Genomic DNA, 6571 nt, shown 5'->3' on the forward strand with positions numbered 1-6571 from the left:
TGAATGTTTTCCCATTGTGTAGGAAATCGACGCATGCTGCCACTTATTGAGAAAAAGGATTGCAATATATCCCAAGACTTATAAGAATTCTAAAGTAACAATAGCGAATTGCTTATTCGTAGATAAGCTAAGGCGAGAGTACACAACTTTTCATAAAATCCTGAAAAATATAACCACGCAGAATTTCACGAATATTTCTTGGGTGTTGAACATAGATATATGTCTGATTGGGCATCAATAGACGATATATATGTGCCTCTGAACATTATAAACAAGCATTAGATATTTTGTGTAGCTCGTCTACAAAAGAATCACATTGACATTTATGGTTACGATTCTTATATTTTTAAGAATCTGGAACCATACATGAGACCGTTGTGTGACATGATTCCACTTATCTAAGAAGGTTTCCTAACTTCAACTTCAAGCCCGTGACATTCAAAAGGCTTCCACACCCCAAAGCCAAAAATGCAGCTAAGATAAGGGAAGTCCTTAGAGCAACCGAGAGTGGGGACGTGGTGTCTTCATGTTAATATATATGGAATACTTGACTGCTAACCAATGTGTACATAATGTGACCTCAGATTAAATGGAGTTTTGGAGACAGAAGTTTGCGGTCAGGTTATTCCATCAAATCATAGAACCATAGTATTATAATTTTGAAGTGAATTTTGAAGAGAACTTGAAGTTAATATTTTGTACTTGTAATGTAAAAGTAATGTTAAAATATTTGTATATTTTGTACTTGTAATGTAAATGTTAAAATATTTGTAGTTGAATTTTGTATAATTTGAAGGACTTCACGTTTTGCTAAGGCATTCGTGTTTCTTTAAGGCCTTCGCGTAACGGGATGGCCTTCGCGTTTCGCTAAATACTTCGCGTAACGGGATGGCTTTCGCATTTCTCTAAGGACTTTGCGTCTCTCTAAGGTCTACACGTCCCGTTACCATAATGTTCCAAACAATTAAATCCTTACAACTATATTGAAACAACAAGACGTCATATTAATCCAAGAAACTAAGGAAGGATACTAAATTGAAAACCTTGGGAAACCTTTATTTGAAAACCTTGGAAGTGAAACTTCAAGGATGAATTGCAGTAAGGAAGGATACTAAATTGAGTATCTTTCATTGCCTGCACTTCAGAGTTGAAGATAACATTTAATTTAAAACCATTACATGTATGTGTAATAGAAATTTTACCTCTATTTATAAACAAAAGAAACATAAAAAGAAGTGTAACTTTAACTTTAATTTTAAACTTTCACTTTAACTTTAAACTTTAACATAAAAACATAAAGAACACTACTTATCACAAACCACCACAATTCAATTCAATTAACAACATAAGGAACACTACTTATCACAAACCACCACAATTCAATTCAATTAACAACATAAGGAACACTAGAACTTATCACAAACCACCATAATCTTAAAAATATAGTACACTAAATGAGTTACAATAAATGGTTCAAGCTAAAGTGTTAGATAAAATTAGATCGGTTAAATAAAACTTAACAAAAAAAAAACTCTTGTGCAGGAACAGGCAAAGGACTGAACCGGTCAAATTAAGAAACCGGTTAAGGAACTCAATAGGCCAAGAAACTCAATCGGTCAAGTTATCAATCCGACCAAAAACCTGACCGAACAAGAAAGACAAGATCGGTCAAAACAGAAGGACGGAAACACTAAATAGTCGGTCATTTAGAAGCCAAGGAATAACCGGAAGTCATCCGGTTAACACGCATAACCGACTAACATAAAAAGATACTTCGGGTATCTGTTGAGAATGATGCCAAAGGAATAGACTGAACATTGCCATATTCATACAAGTCTGAGGAAAGTCTGCAGGCTACAGAAAACCGTCCTACAAGATCTTTCCACTTCAGGATAAATCAGAAAGGCAATCTTCCAAGTACAGACAACTGTCTAACCGACAGTTACCACATTGAGTAAAAGACAAACCTAGCCGATTTGACCTACACACTAGAAGACTAGACCGCCAGGCCTAAAGACTAGATCGCCAGGTCTGAATCACTGAACCTCTGCTCAACCAATCAGATTTAAGGAAATGAAATGTGACCGTTGGCACATTTCACCTATAAAAGAAGGAGCTGAAGAGGAGTAAATGCGGGACACAAGAGATTTTAAGAGGGCACAAGTTCTGAACATTCTACAGCCTAAGTGATAAGATTGTATTCTATCTCTAGAAAGCTTAAGCGCTAAGTTGAAGTGTAATTCTACAATTTCGGTTAAAATTGTACGGGTGTTATCGAGCAGGAAATAAGTCTCGATCGGATTGTGTTTGTATTCCTTAGTGAATATCCTTCTCGCGGTTTCGAGAGGAAGGGGTGACATAGGAGCTTTATATCCGAACATCCATAACATTTGTCTTGTTACTTATTTTCTGCTTACTTTACTTTATTACCGATCTGCAATAACCGCCTCGACCGACTCTACATTACCTAAACCGAATTATTAATATCCAAAACCGACCTAGCAACTTCCAAACCTGTCTTACTAAAATCCGGTTCTGCCTATCTTGTGAGTGTGCTGCTTCAACCTGAAACAAACCACTTTCGCGCTTGAAACTGATTCAATGGTTTGTGACAGTTTGTGTAGTATTGAAACCCCGGTATTAATCTTTAACCGGATTAATCACCACCCTTTGAGTGAAACGCGCTGACCTGCCAACCCCGGTCCCCCAGCCGCGACCTAGATCCTAACAATTGGTATCAGAGCAGTTAGTTTCAATATTCAAGCAATCATGCCTTTCGATAGGCCCTCAATGCTAGAAGGTGATGACTTTGCCAATTGGAAGGCACGAATGCACTTGCACTTAATCACCATGGATGACGAAATGCAGTTCATCATAGCCGAAGGACCGATAATCATTGACAAGGACAGGAAGGATTGGACAACTGAAGATAGGAGAAGAAACAATCTGGATAACCATGCTAGAAACCGCATCTCCAACGGTGTGGACAGAAACACGTACTGCAAGATCAGAGATTGCAAAACCGCAAAGGAAACATGGGAAACGGTCATTCAGATTCACGAGGGAAATGAAAGAACCAAGGAAAACAAGATAATGGTGGCTACCCAGAAGTTTGAAAACATCAAGATGAGACCGGGAGAAACAATGAAAGAATACAGTGACCGGTTCACAGGTGTGATAGACGAGCTAGCAACTCTTAGCAAGAGGTATGACAACAAGGAGGTTATCATGAAAGCGTTAAGATCTCTTCCAAGTGAATGGGATATAAATACAATGGTGATGAGGGAATCAAACTGCCTAAGCAAGATGAAACTACATGATGTATTCGAAGATCTTAAGGCGTATGAGTTTGAAATGAGGTCTAGGACTGAAGAAGAAGTTTCAGCCTCAACCTCAACCAGAGCATTGATCACATCCACAAAACCTATTGCACCTGCACCGATCAGAACCGTTGAACAATTCACCGAGGATGCCATGGCAATTCTTGCACAGAAATTTGGGAGGTTCATGAAAAGAAGCCAACCGACAAACAACTAAAATTATGGTGATAAATCTAATGTAAGATGCTATAACTGTAACTGTTTGGGACGTTTCAAGTGGGAATGCAGAAAACCGAGGAAAGATGACCAGAAACCGGACAATCAAAATAACCGAAATAACTATCAACAAACCGGTGAAGGAAGTGAGGTTCAGAAAACACTGATAGCCGATGATGGAGGTAGCTTATGGGCTCACAGTGACAGTGATGATGAACTCACATGCCTCATGGCAAATGAGGAACAGGTATTTGACTCTCCTTGTGAAGAATTTACTAAAGATGAGTTATATAATGCATTGAATGATATGGTAGCAGAGTATAAGAACCAATTAACCCTATTACCTAAGCAACCCAATTTTAGAGCCGACCTCATAGTACGCATCTTGACCGAACCAAAGAACATACAACCTGATGAAACCCCTACCTTAGAAACCGAGTCAGCACCTGAACTATCCTCTGAAACCGAACAGCTCAATGAGCCTGTTCAAGAATTGACCGAGGAAGAAAATTCCCGACTCCAGTATAGAATGGCCGCATGGAAGAGATCTAGTGAAATGGTAAGAAAAATGTGTAGTTATAAAAGACACCCTACTTGCATGTTTGGTCTAGGTTACAAAAATAATAGATCCCAAAGCCAAAAATACTTAGACAAAGTAAGGCTCACAAAAGATGATCTTCCCTTTGTAAGTTTTATAAGAAGTTCCTTAACCGCTGAAGAGGAATTAAGTGCCTATTATATGGAAGACAAACTAACCTATGTAGGTCCAACCGATTCTGAGAAATGGCTTCACCCTGAGAAAAGGAAAGCCAACCAGCTCAAAAATAGGAAAACCAACCCACAACCGCATAGGACAAACCAAAGATCATCCCCACACAAGGCCTTCCTAGGAAAGCAGAAAGACCCAAAACCAAGTGCAAGAAAGATAGTTAAAACCTTAACCAGGAAAGTTGTCCGGTTTGTCAAGATCTGGATACCCAAGGGACTAATCGCTTGTGGACCCAAGTAAATGTGGGTACCAAATAGTTGTAAATATGTACATTTTGCAGGACATAAAGAAACGGCTAGGAAACTCTGAATGGTACTTGGATAGTGGTTGCTCCAGGCACATGACCGGAAACAATAATCTTCTAACCGACATCAGAATAGAAACCGGTGCAATAATCACTTTCGGTGACAACTCAAAAGGTAGAACTGTGGGCAAGGATAAGATTGTCCATGATAACTTAACAATTGATAATGTACTCTTAGTTGAAAACCTGCGTTTTAACCTGCTAAGCATTAGTCAAATGTGTGATGCTGGATACACTGTAGAATTTCTTAAACATGCATTCTTAGTTAAAAATTCTCAAGGTATTACACTACTAACCGGAAATAGGTTAGGAAACATCTACAAAGTAGATTGGAATAATAAAATAGAATATCCTATATGCATGATAGCTAAAACCGATCAAACCTGGCTGTGGCATAAAAGACTAAACCATCTAAACATGAAAACCTTAAACTATATTCGCGGTAAAAAGTTAGTCGAGGGAGTTCCTGACATAGTGTTTAATAAGGATAAGGTTTGCTCAGCATGTCAAATGGGTAAACAAACTATGTCAACATTTAAGAATAAATGACATATTCAATCTAACCGATGCCTAGAACTTCTTCACATGGATTTATTTGGACCGATTAGGGTCGTCAGTCTAGGATGTATGCTTTACACTATGGTAGTTTTTGATGACTACTCTAGGTATACATGGGTAATATTTCTATCATCCAAACGTGAAACCGCATCAAATTTGATCACACTGCTTAAACGTTTTCAAAATGAAAAATCAACACGCATTAACAGTATTAGAAGTGATAGAGGTACCGAGTTTACAAATAGTACTTTAAATGCATTTCTTGATGAATCCGGTATTAGACACGAGTTATCTAGTGCTAGGACTCCTCAACAGAACGGACTGGCCGAGAGAAGAAACCGAACTCTCAAGGAAGCCGCACGGTCCATGATAGCCGATTCGGGTATTGCTCAGAAATTTTGGGCGGATGCTATTAATACTGCATGTTACACACAAAACCGGTCTTTGATTAATAAGTTTCACAACAAAACACCTTATGAGGTTTATTTTGACAGAGTTCCTAACCTCAGGTATCTTAAGATTTTCGGTTGTAAATGTTACATTCATATAAATGGTAAAACCTATCTATCTGCTTTTGATGCAAAAACCGATACTGGGATTATGTTAGGTTACTCAGCAGTGAGTAAAGCATATAGAGTGTATAACAATAGAACCTTAACCGTGGAGGATTCACTTCATGTTGTTTTCGATGAATCGGTTGAAAGCAACACTGCATCATGCTTTGATCTACACAACAGATTGGAAAACAATAATATTCATTCTGATAGTGAAGATGAAATTCCGGTCTTCAGGCGGTTTGTCCATGACCAAGTGGGTAATGATGAAACCCAGCCGGATCAAGCTGTCCCACGACAGGAAGCTGACACTTCGGTCCAAACCGAGGAAATCGGTCGGTCTGACATCCCTGTTCAGCCTACCGATATGTCTAGCCTTGATCAAGTAAACGGTAATTTGGTAGACACTTCTGAACCGAACCTCAAGAGGAACAAAAATCATCCTCCTGAGCTAATTATAGGTGACCCTTCAAAGCCTGTTCGAACTAGGCGACAAATCTTGGAGGAATACTTTAATTCCGCCTTTATATCCCAGATTGAGCCGAAAAGAGTGGATGAAGCATTGTCAGATCCGGATTGGATCTTGGGAATGCAAGAAGAGTTAAACCAGTTTGAGAGTAACAAAGTCTGGTACCTAGTCCCTAGACCGAAAGATCAACCGGTCATAGGATCAAGATGAGTATTTAGAAATAAACTCAATGAAGACGGTTTTGTCACGAGGAACAAAGCCAGATTAGTGGCACAAGGATACAAACAGGAAGAAGGCATTGATTTTGAAGAATCATTTGCCCCTATAGCTAGGATTGAAGCTATTAGGATTTTTCTAGCTTTTGCTGCATTCAAGAATTTT

The sequence above is a fragment of the Impatiens glandulifera genome, chromosome 3, assembly GCF_907164915.1.
Source record: "Impatiens glandulifera chromosome 3, dImpGla2.1, whole genome shotgun sequence".
Classification (NCBI taxonomy): Eukaryota; Viridiplantae; Streptophyta; class Magnoliopsida; order Ericales; family Balsaminaceae; genus Impatiens; species Impatiens glandulifera.